Source organism: Lissotriton helveticus, chromosome 4_1 (assembly GCF_964261635.1).
Source record: "Lissotriton helveticus chromosome 4_1, aLisHel1.1, whole genome shotgun sequence".
NCBI lineage: Eukaryota > Metazoa > Chordata > Amphibia > Caudata > Salamandridae > Lissotriton > Lissotriton helveticus.
The window spans coordinates 1,442,355,367-1,442,375,464 of NC_136063.1; the positions used below are offsets into that span (position 1 = coordinate 1,442,355,367).

Consider the following 20,098-nt stretch of genomic DNA (forward strand, 5'->3'; position numbering starts at 1 on the left):
GAGAGCCTTATGATACCTGATTAAGACGTAAAGTCAACACTTTTGGTTAGAAATTGTGAGTGGAGGTACCACCTGTGGAAACTCAATCTGATGGATACTTCCACAGATTCCTCACCTTGTGAATACCCCCAGGTGCAAGACTGGGTCCTGAGATTTTTTTTGCCAGCAATTCCCTTGTGTGGCAGTAGGTAGGACTATAACTGCCACCTCGGTGTGTCAACATTAGTTCCTTTATATTCGCGCCTTCCATCTTGGATGGGGAGCTCGCTCTCTCAATTTATTTTCAAAATTTCTACACTGTGCAATGGAGACGTCTCCCCTAAAGTGACAGATTTCAACCCCTGCAAGGCTTGCCACAAACAGATGTCCGTGGCTGAACCTTATGTGGTCTGTCTCTTGAGTACGGGCTCTCAAATGACTGAACATCAAGTGACAAATGTGCTTGGATGAACCTGAAGGCTCAAGGGTCACAAGGCCAAACTTCAGAAAGCTCAGTCTCGCTCAAAGTCCAGAATGCTGTTGCATTCTCAACCCTAGACTGTTCCCGAGATAGACCATCATGCCGCTCCAAGTCTTCAGGTAAGCCGAAAAAAGAGGAAACACAGGAAGGTGAAACATGACGGTTCTTCTTTATCTCACTCTCATTAGGAGAACATAGAGGCACGTCAGGATACCTATAAGTGTTTGGCCCCAACTTCAGAACTGATACTTTTACTTGTACTGCTCCAGCCCAAGTTCCCGGGGCCATTGGCAATGCCTCAACTCAGTCAAGCCTTCAAGAAGGCTGTATCTTTGGTACCTTTCTGGGACCCTCAGGTGCACCCTGTGGCCCATGGACCCAAGGAAGCTTCCAGGGTTATCACCAGTGGATGCATCCTCAACACCAATTACACCTCATTACCGCTGTCCAAGGGTCCTCCTCAACTCTTAGGTCAGTGGCTGTTTTGACTCCCCATACAGCATCCAGACCTGCTCCATGGGCCCAAGCATCAACACCAGCAGTGCCTACACCCATGCAAGAGAAAGACCCATAGTCCTTCCAGACTTGGAAGGGAATCCACCATGACCTTGTTCGACGTCACGCCCATCTTAACCACTCATACACCCTGCTCTCATTGTGATATGCTTCCATTGCATACATTTGGAGACCCAGAGCTACAAGATGATTACGGCAGCGATGCATTGCAGCCATGTGACAATAACAACACATTTCAAGACCTCCAAGAGGTTAATGGACTTCATACCTTATCTCACTCTGGGCTCACTTCTCCACCTGACCCATCTATTAAAAAATGTGCTTCATGTGCAATAGTGACAAAAAGGGCACCAGAAGTGATTGGCCTTCAGCTTCCCTCAGTGGGAGAGAAAAAAAACAATGTACTCACAGAGGTACTGCAGCCAGGACAGATTACTGCTGCCTTTTAATGAGGCACTGACTGACATGCTTTTAGGCACCTGGACAAAGCAAGAATCTTGCCCTCCTGTCAACCACCAAACAGCAAGGAGGCCACCTGTGGGGGACCCAGTTTTCTTCCTGACATACCAGACCCTTGTGGTTCAGGCCTCTGCCAGTAGGTTAAACCCAAATGTGTTCCCTACCACCCTTCCAGACAGGGAGCCAAAATGCATGGTGGCATTTGGAAAGCGAATGTTCTCATCTGCTAACTTATCCCCAGGTTCGTACACTCGAGTTTGCTCCTAGGGCATTACTTGTATGCATTGTGGGATATGGTGGCAGATATTTAGCCCTGTGTCCCAGTCCCAGATGACCATCACTCCAACCTCCATCCTATATTTCAGGATGGCTAAGAGGCAATGAAGTGTGTGATCTGGCCGTGCCTGGACACACCAATTATCTGGCTAGGGCAGTTGGTGCTAGTAAGATGCTTTGGATTCACGCCTAAATACGATCCACAGGTTTTTCGAGTGATGTCCAGCAATCGCTCATGGACATGCCCTTTGACATAACCCTTCTCTACAGGACAAGGCAGATTCAACGCTAGAGTGCTTAAAGAAAGCTAAAGAAAGCAAAGCAACAACACACTCTTTTGGCCTAGCTCCACCCACACAGTAGATTCCAAAGCACTACTGCCCTTTTCTAGACATTGGAAAGAGCATACACCAGAGGCTGCAACAATCCTCACTTCAACAACATACCTCCCGGTCCTTTTGAAGCACATGTCAGGGATCTGGTCGACAGCTACATTGTCCCTCAGCCCACCCTCCGCCCTTCCTTAAAACCTACTTTAATTTACCCTTAGCAACGCACTGTCACCTCTAGTTGTTACTTCCACGGGTGACAAAGCATCACATCGAACAGATGGTGTTTCAAATAGTCCAACATGGTTACTCCCTACCCTCCCTTCTCACCTCTCTAAACATACAACCTACACCAAAATGACTTGGAGTCAACCAACAATTTACTGCATCCCTCACAGACCGGCTTCCATCCCCAACATGGGACCGAAACAGCCCTTCTTGCAGTAACTGAGTAGGCTAGGAGGATTTTGTATCAAGTGGGCATTGCAGCAATCATTCTTCTTGATCTCAGTGCTGCATTTGACACTGTAAACCATGACATACTGATCCTTAGACTCAGGAAACTGGGGGTGTCAGGCAGTGCCATCACCTGTATAATGTCCTTCCTAGGAGAACGATCTTTCCTGGTCTTTGAAGGAGATGTTGTATCCAAGCGCATGCCCCTCAGTTGTGGTGTGCCTCAGGGATCCTCCCTGGGCCCCACACTGTTTAATGTCTACATGAGTCCCTTGGCAGAGATTGTCCATCCATTTGGCATAAAAATCATTACCTACACTGATGACACTCAGATCGTGGTGGCATTAAACCACCCTGAGAGGTCACCAAGCGACCTAGGAGGTTGCCTAGAGGAGGTAGCCAAATGGATGGAACTCTCTTTCCTAAAACTCAATGGGGACAAAACCGAGCTTATGCTTCTCAGTAAATCTCCTTCTTTTAATTCGGAGCTACTCTGGCTGAAATGCCTTGGCCCTGCTCCAGTCCCCAAAGACAAAATTAAAAGCCTCGGCATCTGGCTGGACCGCTCCCTTAGCTTCAACTACCAAGCGGCAAAACTATCGGCCACTTGCCTCGGCCTGCTGAGGATGTTACGTAAAATACTTGCTCTTCTTCCATTTCAGGCAAAAAGAATCATGGTCCAGGCTCTCATTCTATCCCACTTGGACTATGGGAACGCCCTGTATTTAGTAGCCCCTCAATCCACTACATGCAAGCTCCAGATCATTAAAAACTGTGCAGCTCGTCTGCTCCTAAAGACCCCTTCTCGACAATCCGCAATACCAGCACTGAGGAGCCTTCACTGGCTGCCGGTCAGGGAGAGAATCCCATTCAAAGCCATGTGTATCGCGCTGATCTATGATAACTCCTTACCAACCTAGTATACACCATCTGCTCTGCTTCTTCTTCCCTCACCCTACTAACCAAAATAAAGAGAGCTAGATGTGGCGGACACTCCTTTTTCTATACCTCCGCCAAGTTATGGAACGCTCTTCCCCCATGCGTACGGGCGAAACCTAATCTGCTACCCTTTCGCACACTCTTAAAAACACTTCTTTTTAACATATGCTTCTAAACCTCTGAGTTTCCCCGTCTGTCTGTGTTCATCTGCAGCGCTGGGATGCCCCAGGATAGCTATTGTTCTATATAAATGTTTTTTACATTTAATTTCACTGGTCCATTCTGCAAAGGCAAGTGAGATCTCCTGATGAAGGGACCCTTAGAAAGACAAGTTCAAAATGCGCACTCTGGCTCAAGGTCTGTCTTCTCTTGATCCAGGTGACTGAATGGTGGTGTTGAATTTGCAGGAGACATATTTCCCCTTCCCTTCCTGCAGTCCCACAGATGCTACCTGTGGTTTCAGGTATGCCAGGAGTCTTTTCAGTTCACAGTGCTCCCATTTAGCCTTACTATTGCCCTTGGGTGTTTACAAACGTGATTGTGGTGGTCACTGCCAATCTTCGGAGGTTGAGAATTCCAGTCTTCCCAAACCTTGATGACTGGTTGCTGAAGGCAAGCTCACCTCATAAAGTCATCAACCACTTCCAGATGATGGCTGAACGTTTGACATTTCTGGTATTTTCCATCAAAGTGTCGAAGTCACATTTGACTCCTTCACAGAGGCTCCCTTTTATGAGAGCCATCCTGGATCCAGTGCTGTTTCGGGCTTTACCTCCACCTCAACAAGTCCAGGACATTCAGGCTATGGATGATCCCGATGTTTCAACCTTTGACTTGGTTTTCGGTGAGAGTGACTCTGAGGCTTCTTGGCCTCTTGGACTACATCTTGCTAGTAGACCACACCAGGTGGCACACATGGGCTATGCAAGGGGATCTAAGTCTCAGTGGGCTCAGCACCAAGGGAATCTCTTCGATTTCATCCAGGTATCGATGGAGACTGCACCAGATCTGCAGTGGTGACTGCTGGACCACAAATGGATTGGTGACAGGCCCCTCTCCCTACTCCACCCAGAACTGATGTTCATCACAGATGCATTCCTGTTGGGTTGGGAGGTCATCTGGGAGAGGTGGAGAACATAGAACTTTGATCTCTAGTGTAACCTCACCTACACATCAAATTGTTGGAGGTGTGGGCGATTCGCTTAACATTGGAAGCCTTCCTCCTGTCCATCAAAGGAGTATGGTTGCAGGATCTCAGCTGATCACAAATGGTGGCAAGTCCAGAGATGGCACAGGGTATCTTTCAGCGATAGTGGCAAATTGACTTGATCTTTTCACCACTGGTTTGAACAAAGAGGTTCCAAGCTGTTGCGAGTTGGAGTTCCCAAGGCGGTTCTTTCTCAGTGATGTCTTTCATCTGGATTGGAGCTCTAGACTGCTGTACGCCTCCCCACCTCTATGTCTTCTTCCCAGAGTTCTGAAGAGGATCAGTAACGATCCGGCCCAAATCATCCTAGTGGCTCTGGAATGAGCCAGGAGAGTTTGGTATCCAGAAATTCTGGCCATAAGCTTCTGTCCTACGATTTGGCTTCCTCCTCGGGAAGACCTACTCTTGCAACCGCAAGGCAAAGTACTCCATCCATGCCTGCTCAGCTTACACCTCAATACATTGAGGTTGAGCAGCAAAAGTTGACAACCTTTGATCTCTCCCCTGAAGTAGTAAATGTCATATTGGCAGCTAGGTATTCCTTGGAAGAAGACATCTATGAGGGACACTGAGAGAAGTTTGTCGTTTGATGTTCTTGCCGACATATCCAACTCCTACAAGCCCTGTTGTCCGATGTACTACTTTTCACCTTATGACTAGTCCAGCAGGCCTTGGTGTGGCAACAGATAAAGGTTATTTGTCAACCTTAACAACTATTTTATGACTGCCTGATCATACATCTCTGTTTAAATCATCTGTTGTGATGTGTTTTTTAAAAAAGGGCTGACACATGTTACTGCCAAAACCCTTTGTGATGCGCCAGGGGGACCTCATTCTGTTTCTCAAAATCCTGATGTGTACCCCTTTAGTGCCACTGCGTAGGTTTTGTTTGAGGTTGTTTACATTGAAGAAGGTGTTCCTCATTGCAGTCATATTCTATCTAACCACAGATTCCCTGTTCTGTGGAATAGAACCATCTGGTCTGTACAACAAGGAATCCACATTATAGCTCAAATTGGCACAATCTAATTACTAGGAGCTCTGCGTTGGAGGGCATGGACAGGCATAAGAAAGGAACGGGCTTTCATGCGCAGAGGTGGGCAGTTATATTGTTTACCAACGTCACTTCAGGGGCGGGATTGAACCACCATTATTATTATTAGTTTAGTTTATTGTTGATTAATTAAAAGTTTACAATATTGGAAAGAATAAAAAGATCATAAAAGTAATCGGTTTTACCATTATTGTTAAAATCATTAGTATTGTTAAAATAGTTTTTACATATTTACCTTTATAGGGAACCAACAGTGAAAAATGTCCTCATATAATAGATAATAAAGTTTTCATTACATAAGGCTTAAAAGTATGGACATATAATATATACCATTATCATTTCCAATGCTGTCATATAATTTACAAATGTACAATTCAATTCCATATGAGATGGTTTAAGACATGCTCTCACCGCATGCCTGCAAGAGCGAATGTCACGTTGGTTGAATGGTATCCTTAGCAGTCTACGTCTTAGGTCTATTAGAGCCGGGCATATACAAATGAAATTGGCGATGTTCTCTTAACCATGTTTACACGATCTACAGATAGTTGATGTTGTTTCTCTCAGCCACGGCATTGTATGCTTGAGGCCTGGGAGAATTCCAAATCGCGCTCTTATAAACCTTCTTTTTTGTCACGGGGATCATTTAAACTCTAAATAAGACTGAACCACCATGATGCCATGTGACGGCACCTACCGGCACATAAGTGAATTACTGAGAAATTTTTTTTTGATCCAGTCCTGCGCTTGGGGCTATTCACAAGTTGTGGCATCTGTGGTAACATAGACTATCCACCAAGAATAGTATTACCTAAGGTAAGTAACTTGTTTGTTTGGATGCTTGACTTTTGGGACTTGGCTGTGTCTGTGGAGATATCCTTGGTTCATGCCCATCTTCTGCTCATCAAATGCTAATAAATGTTTATTTGTGATAGAAGTGTTGATATGTTAGCTTGATGTTCCATACCCATCTGTGGCCCTGTGTGTATTAGTAATGTTGGAGATGAAAGGATACTGTTTGTTCCAATAAAAAGGGATTAGGAAACAAACGATTGAAATCGGTAATTGGATAGTATGCGCTAAAGTGAAGACCTGAACACTGGAGTCAATAAGTCTGACACAAAGTGGTAAATCTGTACTACTGGCTACAAATGCAGATTTACAACTTTTGGGAATTCTCATAATTTTTCTGATCTACTCTTGGGAAACTGAGGCAGGCTCAGCTTTTCATGTGCAATGTGGAAAAAGATTTGATTATTTAATTTTCTCAAATGAAAATATACTTAAGAAAGATTTTTGCACAAGAAAAAAGGCCAGTGCAAATACACTCCAATGGAAAAAACATGTTTCTCTGTGAAGAAATCATTCCCCCTACAAAGCCATCAATGTTGTTGCTTTTTTTCTTGTTCTGGAAATGAATTTAGACATGTACTCCTGCCCTTGTGAGAAGTACATCTCTGACTGCTTCCATAGTGGGAAAGGCTTGTTGAGCGTTTAGTAAATACCCACAAACATGTAAAATTGTTTCAGTACAGTAACTTCCAGAGCATTCCCCTATTGATATGGCCACTGCCCTCATATAAGGCTTCATTTACTCACACAGAAACCTCTCTGTCAGTAAACATTTTTACTAGAGTTATGTGAAATATATGTAATTAGCTTTTGTGTAAATACTCCAAATTTTGAGAAAACTACGCAATATGTCATGTAATTAGTGGAAATGAAAATCCTTTGTTTAGCTCTATATTTTAGCGCAAAATCATCTTCAGTACAGTTTGTGGTGTAAGAACACATTAAATCATAAAGATATGCGACTTCCACCAACAGCCTCTTGAATTTTGCCCGTTCCTGTTATTCCAGCAGGACCACAGTACAATTTTACTGAATATGTCGCTTAGTTACTCGTCTGGCGTAATGTCATAATTTCATAACCTCCTTTTCAGTCGAGCCTACTTTTTACACGTGCAACAAATGGCTATTATGATTCTCCACTCATTTTCTGCTCGTAAAAGAAGATATTTACAACTGTAAATCAAGCTCACTGGCGCAAACCATCACTTACTTTAGGTTACATAAGCTGTATTGTAGCATTTCAGTTGGCAGTTTTTCTCTGATTATGAGACATTGACCCGCATAAACAGCCATACATACAGTTGATACACAAATTGCCCTTGCTCTTCATTATAGGTAGTATTCTATCTTATAGTAATTATGATACCGAGTTTAGATATCTATTTGTATTCATTTTAGGTGGAAAATCCTCTTGTGATATTTTGTTCTGTCTTGCTTTTAGAATACATTAGCTTCCTTCTTTTGATTTTTGCCCTCTGTCGCTCTCATGTTTGCTTGCTCAATGCTTTTAGCTAGTTTTAGGGTCACACATCCATGAAGCTCCATGGGTGGTGTGGTGTGGAAGCCTCTGCGGCTTCAGGCCTGAGGTGGGATAATATCTGACGTTGCTACACAAATAGAAAACTCACTTGGTACTATATTGGGCTTTGATCCTCACTGTCGAAGGGCCATATGTGCGAACACATTATCACATAGACACAGAATGGGTAAAACCCTTTGATACATCTGGTCCGTAGTGACAACCCAAAGGCGGGAATGAGTTCCCGCTTTAATGAGAAATCCCTGCACCGATCTCAGACAAACAAGATCTTAACGAAACCTTAAAAAAATACTTTGCGAGTTGAACGATTCCCACGTGGTTTTCTGGCCCATCCATGTAAGTACAAAGAAAGCCCCAGCCTTTGAAAAGATCACAACCGAAAAATGCAGTAATAATAATAACTTTCACTGCTGTGGGCTGCCTCTGACCTGAATGTTCTCCATTTTGTTTACTTTTCAGGAAGAAAAAGCGTTCTGCGTGGTTTCTGTTGCTAATAGTTTGGGAAACATCCGCAGTTCCGGTTACTTGACTCCCCATGATGACTTTATTGTTTAACGAGTGGACCAACACCACTTCAGCAACAGGACGTAACCCAGTGCGGTTGCACTCCCTTTCTATACCCAGATGTTGACCGAAGAACATCCAGTCATCTTCTTTACATGTTATCCTTCAATTCTGTACAAGCTGTGGTGCTCACTACTGTGGCAGGGAGTATGATTTGGTTGTGTTCTTTACAGAACAGAGCAAACTATGCCAGAGTTGAACAAATTTCTCACTTCAGTGCAGACCAGTCAAGCTCGTATATTTTTTTGAAAGGGCCTTTTTCTATTTTAACCACATATTTGATCGCTTTCTAATGTTCACCGCCTTAAAAGGATGTCAAGCACCTCAAGGCATTCAGGAGGAAAAAAGGACTTCCACATTCTTCACTTAAACATCTCTCTGTTGTTGGCTTCAAACGTTTGTGTGTTTGTAAATATGCATTTTGTCTGGGTGTGGGAAGAAAGATTTCAAGTGAGGTTGAGTGCATGCGAGTTGGCAATGTGGATGTACGTTTCGATTTCTGCTACATTTCTGTTTCGTGCTACTCTCTCATAGGTTTATTCAAGCCATATCCTTCAAACTGCCTTGACACTTAGCACAGAACAAATCACCAGACTCCATAATTTGCACAGCCATTGCCTTCTTTTTGGGCCCGAGCCCAAGTGAGGACTTGGATTGATTGTAATCTCCTGAAGAAGGCCCTGTTGTGTTGAAACCAAGAACAAAATGTCATCTCCTCAGTGCCCCCTAGACAGCTTCCTGCATCCAGCACGTAAGGTTGTGAGAAAGAAGGGTGCCACGCATGCCTACAACAGAGCTCTCTTAGATCTGCCAGATCTTGTTAATCATAAGAAATGGACATGGATGTATTCTCTGGGTTCAGAAAATATTTAATGTATTTATTGTGGTTTTTTCAACGCAAATATGAAGTAGGTGATGTTAGGAAGCTGCTTCTACAATGTGTAAGTTAAAGTCCACCTATTTAGGCAGTGGTTTATCAGCTCTGAAATGTAGATTTCTCTGTTTTGGAATGCATCCTATGGAATGCTTTGCCTGAAGCACTGAGACAGTTGAACTCTCATTTAGCTTTTAGCAAAGCCCTAAAGGCTAATATATTCAAGTTTACTGCTTTGTCTTTCACTATCACTTCTTAGGGGCTGATTACGATGCTGGTCGGACGAGCGGCTGACCGCCATTGTAGCCGTAATGGGACTGACTGACTGACTGACAAGGAGTCAGAAGTCCCACCCACCGTATTAAGATGCCACCGCCAGCAGTTGCCTATTGCGGCATGTGCTAGCTGTCAGAAAAGGGCAGCAGCACAACTCGCAATGGTAAAGGGTATGTTTACAAACATCCATGCACTGTGTGGCAGACACTATGCAGTGCCGGCCACACAATGCATGGATGTTTGAGGGGCATAACTTGTGCCCCCAGGCCTCATAGTGGTGGTTGTGGAGGGCACTGTTTCCAGTCAGACCACCATTAAAAGTCTGTCTGACAGGAACATTTAATCCCTACAGCGGTTCCTGAGCAGCCATCACCCCATTGTAGGGAATTATTTTCTGACCAACGGTCAGACGAGCTCCTTGAGCCTGTCGGAATCATCAGTTAGTCCCTCCACACGCTGCCTCTGACCACCGCCATGCATCCTAATGTGGCGGTCTGACTGCAGCACTAGATGTAGGTCGTCGGTTGTGGTCCGACCGGTATCATAATGAGGGCCCTATTGTCTGGTTGCCTAAAAGTTTTAGGCACTTTATAAATCAATTTGATTAAATGATTGATTTATGACAGTTTTTTAGGTTACTTTCATTAGATTCCTAAGGCCTTGTGTGTTGTAAAAACTGTTTTCTTATTTTGAAATTACATTTTGTTTATGAAGATGCATATGCTTTGGGGTTGGTGTGTGAACCTGCCATTGCTGCATACAGGTGGCTTTGCAGTGGCCTATTTAATTCTGAACCTCCATGAATGCCCTATGTCACTTGCCTGCCCTGGGGGCGAGTAGCATCCTCAAATTTTATTAGCATACATGTTTTTGGGTCATACTCCCAGTCTGTAGTAGATACAGTGTCACCTTGATTTCAAGGGAAACGTGTGGTGAAGAGTGGTAACACCATGGCCGAATGCGTGAGATGAGTGAATCAAGAATTGTGTGGGCTAGTGCTCGACTGTAGCTCGTACGTCCAAAGGATTCTGATTGCATGCATCAGAATGATAGCCAGCAGGAGTATTTGGTTTATTTATGTCGAAGTTTTGTCTACCGTGTGAAAACAAATGTTTTTCTTCCCTTGTGCTCAATGGACATACCACAGCCTATTAGCTCTTCTATGGGCAGGAATTTAGCACCATTTTTAACAGTGAGAAATTCGTGAATTATTACATTATTCTTGGTGAATATACATTGCAGCTTAGGCAATCTCAGATGCACAGTAAAATCCTATCCTTCTGCTGCCACAGTGTGGCAAATAGGACAATGAGTTCTACAAAAAATACAGAATGGCTTGCGTTGCAGCGGACGGTTGAAAACCACAGGTGATATCTGTCAAACAAGAACGGGTCCTTTGCACATAGCTGCATGCGATGAGAGTGGACTTCAACCACCTTTCATTTATATTCAGTCAAGCATCCTGGGGATTATAGCACCATGAATATGAAAGCAGAATTGCACTACAAGTCCCAGAATACCTATATGACAATCATGTTTTCCTCTTTAAATGTTGCCTCCACCTCCAAAATGCAACTGTTGATGCTACCACACCGTGGAAAACCCTGACGGTCTAGCACTGCTGCTTGTTCAAAAGAGAAACTAACAACGTGAAAGAAAGAAGTTCTGAAATTCAGGGAGTTGCACTGCTTACTATATGTGTTTTTTTCTTTCGGAGTTTTAGACAGCATTAACTTGACCCAAAGGTATCGGAGCGTTTTACATTAGCACCAGTTGAATTACATAAGGACACATTCATTTTTGTTATGCACGGGTAGATTAAGTTATTTGCTGAGAATCACAGGATGTTGAGTATCGTTGCCGAGATTCGAACCCAGTTCCCCAGATTTGAGGTCGACCCCCGTAGCCATTAGACTACATCCTCTCCCCAGTGTTGTGGCCAATGTGACTGCTACGGAGCAGTCACCTGCCGTGCATGACTAGTTAAACCCTATTAAATCATCAAAGACATAAAGGAATTCAACAACTCTACAGTATTCCATGCCTGTGAAAGCCACTTGTGAATTTAGTTCCCTATTAAGTGATGCGCCCACTCTAGGATGGGTATGTTCTAACACAAAGCCGCGTTGTGCCTGAATGTCACAGTGAAACTAAATGGTTATATCTTGTTTTTAACTTCTCTCAGTGTCCGTTTCTAAGGTCCTTGATAGTTCTGCTTTAGAAGGACAGGACATTTTGCACTGACTAACTGGCCATGGTTAAAATGTACGATTGTACACAGCATGTAACCATAGCACAAATTTGATGATACTGAATGGAACATGTCAACAGCTTTGAGCCTGACGTTCCTCGAGTCTCCCCTTCATGCACATTGGTTATATATAAAACTATAATCAGATTTGACTTGGAAATTGCAGTCAATAAATAAAGCAACAAGCTCCTCTTAAAGCAGAGCATAACCATCTAGCCTTCAGGAAAGAGTGAAAATACATCTTGTTTGTTCAGTCTCAGCTAGTTTCACCTGACTCGCTATCACTGGCATTTCGAAATGGTTTACTGCATTAGAAAGCACCTAACAAATGTACTCACTCACAAGCTTCCTCACTTAGGGCCTGATTATGATGTCATCTATTGGACTGTTGACAGCTTTTTGTTGGCGGTCCAACCACCGACAGCCTTTCTGTCCAACCGCCGTAATGCGATACTGGCGGTCTGACTTACAGCAGTCGGATACAAGACCGCCGCCACTGCCAGAATCATAGATGGTGCAGAGGTCGGTAAAGTATCTCAGAATGGTGGCAGTGCTGAGGCAGGCACCGCAGTCTGGATTCTGATTGCTCTTTCCGACAACCTTTTCATGGTGGTGTTGGAAAGGCAATGAGGGGGTCCCCAACTGTGCCCCCAGGCATTGGAGCGTATGGAAACATGTGCCCCCGGGCACATATAGTGTCCCCCTACCTTAGCATCGTCGTGTGTGCACCGTGTGCCATGCACGACATGGTGCATGGCACACGGTGCTCTGACGTGCTAAAGACGCTGCTCGGCAGAGACATCTGCTGCGGCATATTTCTATGGTAGCATCATGCCCCGTCGTAGTACCGCCAACTTCTGACTGCCAGCACAGCGGTCAAATCAAAATACAGTGGTCGGAGCTGGCGGCAGTCCGACCACTCGGTATCATAATCGGGCCACTAATCATTTTCTCATTTATTTGAAGCCCTCATACATTTATTCACTGGCTTATTCCCTTACTCACTCAATCACTCACTCAAGCCTATTAAGGGTTCACTCAATCTTTTATCCCCTTGAGAGATTCGCTCACTCACTTACTCAAGCTTATGAAGGCCCTCTGTGAAAGATCATGAAAACGCAACTCTTGGTGGCATTCCCAGAGATGGAATAGGGGACAGAAACAAAGCATTTTTACAAGGCTTCTTGTCTGAAACATAATTTCCCAACAGTATGTGAGTGATACAGCAGGTGCAATGCTTAGAAGCAGAGACTGCAAAATCTCAACCAGTGAAAGGATGGCTCCTTCAAGTTTTATAGCATAATTTACTGCAAACAAAGCATTCATAGAGACTCTAGTGTTCTCAACACCACTGCTGAGTAGTAACACTTTAAATGAAAATTGGCTACACCCTGCTCCCAGATCTTTAACATTGGGTTGACGCCACCTTTTCAAGATACATGAATAGCTCACCGTTCGAAATGTTAATTTCAACTGGATGGACTGAAACAGGAACAAATTTCTTGATTTTACAGTATGCTGTATGGTCCTCTATTGGTCAAGGTGGTGAAGGATATTTCCTCCTCTATTCTGATGGACTACCGTCTACCAAATTTAGAGCTTACTGGAAGCCGAGCGGTTATCTCTGTGCATTGAAAAGAACAACCATCAAGATGGTCCCTTTCAATGTAAAAGCCTTTGCTGGATGGCCGCCATTGGTTTCGAAAGCTGCTCGTCAAACTTTAAAATGGTTTTTTTTTTCATAAACAAACTCCCAAATCAGGAGTTTGCTTCAGAAAAACAAAAAACGAAGACCCCATTCGCTGGGAGAGTCCTCCTAAGATATTGGGGTTATTATTTATTTTTCCTGTCTCTCACTGCCTGGTTTTGCCTGACCGTAATGGATGAGAAAAAATGATGTTTCACCATCCGCCCTAAATAGGGTGGGCAGTTCAATGTCCTTCCTCTGATCGACCCTACTCAGTCAGGCCATTGGAGGAATGTTTCCATTGGGGGAGCCAATGGGGTGCCGTTGGTGGAAAACTCAAGGTGTGCCTATCTCTAAATGAGTCTGCCAAATTCTAAATCGGGTCCAAAGTCTTTGGAAGAAGTACTAATTGACTTATTACAGAAAAAATGGTTGATAACTAGCTTTGTTAAAAAATGTTGCTAGTTGATTGCCCATATTTGCCAGTTATGGCCACGATTGGAAGTCTATATTGATTAATTTATTGAAGAATTGTGTTATGATTTGTTTTCTTTAAACTTGACACTGTGCATTGTATATTGCAAGAATAAAATATAGAAAACACAATCAATGGAAATTGTTACAAACAGATGGATTGCACATTGAATCATGAAAAGTTAAATGAATAAGGATTTATTTTATATAATTGTGTAAATGAGAGTGTTTGCCAGCAAACTCCCATTCAGGTCTTGTCAATGACATGAACTCACAGAGCGCATGCTTGCTTTTTCTCAATCAAACGCACTTTATCACTTTAGTTTCATCAGTCCATACAGACATGTTTTAGTTTCACATTAATAGCTCCTGCTAATGTAACTTAACTGGGAACAAATGTAAACTGAACCGATTGGATGGGGCAGGATTGGGAATCATATTATACATCACTTTAGGAGCCTGGCTACTAATGCTTAGGTTCCACTTCCTACCAAAAAATGTTGTCCCTGCTCATTCACTCTCGGAAGCAAAGAATACTACAAGGTAGTGAAAGACTTCCTGGAGTTATTGCTTGAGCTTTAATTAATTCAGCTGTGACTCCCTGCACTACAAATACATGAAGCAGTATCTTATAGCCCTTTACTTGGTTAATGTACATTTTCAAAAATTCAAAATTGGTTAATGTTTGAAAAATGAATATCGTGATAATGGATAGTTCTTATGCTGCCGTGTACCCAGAAGGGTACTTCTCCTTCCCTGATACTGAGAGTTTACTGGAGGCAAGCTGATTCTCTGCACTTTGTATGGAGACCCAGAGTTTGCTGCCCCTGTGTTCTGTTTCCCATCAGTATTTCTGCTTTAAGTACTCACAGCCAGACACTAGAACCACATTGCTTTTGTTTTGAGATGGTATTGACTTTTCTGGTCAAATAATGAAAAATTGCACCAAGCTCATTTCAAACTTGTAATTACGTACTTTTCTCAAATATTGGATAGGTTTTTAAGCCAAAAATATAACATTTACACAGAGACTAGAGCTGTGTGGGCTGCGATGTCAGCATAGCTGCAAAAATTGTAGATGTTTAGTTGGTGCAAAGTGGTGGCCTGCATAATCCACAATACAGTGGTCAAACTCTCAATTTACAGATATATCAAGCCCATAATATCAACTCTCGAAATGCTGTCATAGCAGTGTTAATAAGTGTAAGTCTACTCTTATTTTGATATTTTAAGAGTCAATAGTATGGCTATAAAATTGTTAGTCTATATTTCAGGGAATGATATTGTGACATACAAGCTCGACTAGTCACAGACAAATCATAGTTTAATTTCTGAAACCAACAGCAATTATTCTGCGGGGTTACTCCCCTCTGTCTTGGAATGAGAGAGTCCTGCGTTGAAATTCTCCTAGCTTCGCTCAGTTTGTAATTTGTTTTGTAATTATGTTTTACATATTATGCTGATTTTGCATGACTCTGTCAATGGACTTTTACACAGCAAATTTCACCTTCCATGAAGGCTAAGATTTCAGCAACTGACTACCTAATAAATAACTATTGTAAGATTGATGTTATTATGACATTCTTATGTATGTTTGAGGTTTAATTTTGTGTTAGAAAAGTACTTTGAGCTTTGATTCAAGGTAGATATAAACTACATTTTTGGTATTCTCAAGAATAACTGTGTAATGCTTCAGCAAGCATGCTGTAGAACTGATCTTGCTCTCTAAATGCTTGTTAGACATATTTTGTGTTTGTCTCTGTTTTGGTCAATCTATGTACCTGCACATTGTCTTACTAGCACACAGTAAAATATTCATGCTATTCAATGTGGCATATTTACACTTGTATATTGAATGTTGTAGAATAAATTATACTTATGTAATGTAAACTGTTATTTGGTTACATTTAATGTATTTATTGGTTGGCAAAAATAAAAAAGAAATATTTGATTGAGTAGTCTTGCAAAACAGTGTCTTTCGTCCCTTTCCCCAAAAATAAAACTTGTCCTACACATGTCTGTTGTCACTGGCAAGTGTCATGCAATGTGTCACATAACAGCCACTATTGTTTTCTGTCTATAGGTTTTTACTTTAAGAATGTAAAAAAACCAGTATAAATTATTTGAGATCTTCATAATCTTCATCATCATAGTTGTTTGCGAGGATAGTCATACATAAAACCACTTTTAAACATCACAATGCAGTACAAAATACACTTTCAGTCTGGAAACCGAATACCCTTTCACTCATATGTTGACTGTATCTTTGACTTTGAGTGAATGGCGCCCTGCTTCTTTTGGCAGAATTTTGCACTATACAAGCACCACATACATACATATACACATACATATATACTGTTATAAATTGGGTTTCTGGTTGGCAACGGTATGCACCCTGTCCAAGCAGAAGCCACAATCCTAGTCAGGGTAAGCTAGAGGCTCACCCTCTGGTAGCTAGGCATAGAGCATTCAGGTTTATCTAAAGAGGCAATGTGTAAAGTATATGTGCAACACACACACATACACATGCACAGTAACACAATGAACTCACCCCAAAAAGACTCCACACAGGTTTATAAAAATAGAATATTATATTACAAACAAAACAAGACCAAAATGACAAAATTCCAATGTATAAAAGTTAAAATATTGAATTTGAAAAGCTCAAATGTAGAAAAGCGTTTAGAAGCAAGTAGAGCTAAAAATGTTACTTTAGGTCAACCTGGACCGGGACATAGTCAAAGTTTGGGCTGAGCTCGTGGAAGTGCAGGCCGGCTACAGGACTCATGCAGGACCCAGTAAACAAAGTGCCTTTCCTGGTCCCAAACAACAAGATGCATCAATCTTCTCCATGCAGTGAATGTGATGCATCAGTTCCGACGAAGACGGGTGCAGGAGTTGAGAAGCGCTGAATGATACACCGGATTCTGCCGCACAGTCGAGGGGATGCTACAGTAGTGGCAATACGCTATCTGATGCGTAGATCCCCGGGGGCAAAGCCCTGGTTCTGATGCGATGCACCGATTTTACTCCCAAAGCTGTGTCAATGCACTGGTTTGGTTTCATACAGCCAGGAGATGTGTCAAAATCTGTCTTGCAAGTTTCTGGGCCACTTCTAGTGAGCCAGGTGCAGGGGGAGAGACTTTGATATCCCTAAGTCTAAAGTAACAGGAGGCAAGCTAACAATCCCTTGGAGATCACTTGGAGGGAAGGCAGAGTACAGCGCTCCTTCAGGAGAATCAGAGAGCAGCAGGGCAACAGACAGAAAAGTAATCCTTCTAGTTCAGCAGGTCAGTTGAGTCCTTTAAGCAGCACCGCAGTCCTGACAGGTTCATTTTGAGATCCAGAAGTGTCTGATTTTATGTGGTCAGGGAACCAGTACTTATACCCAAAAGTGTTTTTGATGTGGGGGTTGACTTTAAAGCAGCTCTCTGAAGTGCACACATATTCCTTTTAACACAGTGCTGTCTGCAAGGCTCTCCATTGAGGGTAATCAGTTGTTTGTGTGGGGACAGGACATAGCCTATTTAAGTGAAGTGTTAGCCCCTACCTTCCATCCTGCTCAGGCAAGGCCACCAGAATGCAGATGTATGTAGATGGGTATTCAGACACACCATTCCTTCCTGTGTTGTGGCCGTCTAGAGGTAATGCAAAAAGTGTTGCTGTCATTGTCACCGAGGCCAGATGTGTATTGGAGGCAGTCTGCAAAGCATATAGAGTTATAAGCACAGAGAAACATCCACTTTCTAAAAGTGGCATTTCTAAAACAGTGATCTTAAATCCAACTTTACTACTAGTAAATGCCTTCTGTGAATACCAAAAGTAGTAAGTTTAGGATTTTATCACAGATTAGTTCTGTGAATCGGTCCAAGGGGTGTGAATAAATGGAAAGTGCCTAAGGTGAAGCTATTCAACTGGGAAAAGTGTCCCAGGTGCTGTGATCTGTTTATCGTTTAGGTGTATCAGGAAGCAGGAAGTAAGTGAGCATGCCTGTTGAATGGCAGCTATGGTGAGGCACTGACCTTACAAGGAAAACGGCACCATGTGGAGACCCAAGGGGGTCAAGGTTCACCCTTAAAGGTTCAGTTGGCACATGGAATAGAGCACTAAATTAGAACCAGCTGAGATTTCGGATGAGAGAGCCCACAATTTTGGGTAGAATACCGTGAGACGGTACAGCAGAGCTGCCTGCGAGGGGAGGCAGAATACTAATGAATATTCAAGGATTTGAAACAATGTGCGAGTGTTGTAGGAATTACAAGGAGCCTGTGGGGACCCTTATCAGGTATTCCCGGGCAGACGCTTAGCAAGATGCACAGGAGATATGGAGAAGAGACCACGGTATGCTTAAGAAGGACATTACCTAATTGTGTTCGTAGCAGTAAATACATGGTCACTGGCACCTGCGGGAGCGGAGGCAAAATAGTTGTGAGCTTGAGGGCACCTCAAGGGCTCAGAATGGAACGGATGGAATGCTGTGACACCAGGTTCATGGTGTACGGCCAACTCCAAGGGAGGCAATAACATCCGGGGAATTAATCCGAATGACGCTGGTGGCGCCTTCCGTTATGAGTCAGTTGACGGAGATGATGTCAGAGGGCAAGGCTAGTGTGGGCCGTGAGAGCACGGGGAGAGAATGGCAGCCATAGATTGAGAGTAATACGAATGTTGTCAAACATACATTTCTTACTTCCATGGTAAATTGGCATACAGAACAATTCCCGCATTTAGAGTGTCCCACTAATGGAGGTAAGTCCCATAGGTTGGTGAGAGTCTGAGCAGTCTTTTGAGGGGAAGGCAGGCTCTGACTAGATGGTCTCTGATGTTCTGGTTCTCTTTTTTATTTAAATAATCTTTATTGTGACATTTTTTCCATATACATACACCCCCATCCTGCTCCCCGCCCCCCCACCCCCCAGGCATTGTGTAGTCTCAAAATTTACATAGAATCAGGTACATTTATACCATCATAAATATTACATTTTAGTTTTGAAAGTCAGGTATCTCTATTGCGGCACATCAAAAGTTCATTTCATATGATTTATATCCTAGTTATACGATCATGGTTTTCCGGGAAACATCCTTTACAACGCAAATTTTACCACGCAGTGCCTTTACGATGCAACTTTTACAACGCAAACCATTACAACGCATTGCGCTGGGGGGCGCTCTAGGATAGGGAATAAGTTTAATTTACTGTCCAACACCTTCCCTAGTGTCCACGGGGACTGGAGTTGGAATAGTAAATTAAACTATTCACTATCCAGCACCCCAAAGCGCTATGCGTTGTAAAGGTTTTCGTTGTAAAAACCGCGTTGTAAAGGCATGCGATGTAAAAGTATGAGTTGTAACGTCATACATCCTGGTTTTCCTACCTTTTTTTTATATTCTGTACAATTTAATCCCGAGGTTCTAGAATTTGCATCCATTGCTGCAGGGGGTCCCAGATCTTCAGCCCCTTCTTCTTTTTGTTCCACCCCTTCCTTCTGTATATAGCTATCTCCAGGCTATATGCGGCCAGTAGTTGTACTCGTCATTGTTGGAATGCAGGTGGATTTGGATCCAGCCATGCCGAAGCCAGACAAATTCTGAATACTGCCATAGATATAAATATCAACTCTTGCATATAGGTTGGTCGGGTATCTCCGTCTATGCCTAGCATTATTTCTCCCGTTGTGATTTCGATCCTTGCATTAAAAATTTCGGACAAGAAGTTCGTTATTTCTCTAATCAGTGGTTGTAATGCGTCAAATGTTGCAAATATGTGTACAATGTCAGCTTCGAATAGAGCACATCGTGGGCATTCTGTGCCTCTGCCAAAGCCCCATTTGGCTATTTTGTTTGGTGTATAGTATAGGTGGATTTTTTTTATAGTATTGCACTT

The 20,098-nt window shown here is 42.9% G+C and overlaps 1 protein-coding gene across 2 annotated transcripts in view; it reads left to right on the top strand.

Moving 5' to 3' along the window:
* MYLK4 (myosin light chain kinase family member 4) overlaps nt 1-9,846 on the top strand; it is a 405,617-nt gene extending 395,771 nt beyond the window's left edge. For both annotated transcript variants that reach the window (XM_078688020.1, XM_078688022.1), the window contains exon 14: nt 8,548-9,846. The gene's annotated coding sequence lies outside the window, so the exon portion shown is untranslated. The remainder of the gene's footprint in view (nt 1-8,547) is intronic.
* Nucleotides 9,847-20,098: the final 10,252 nt, after the last annotated feature.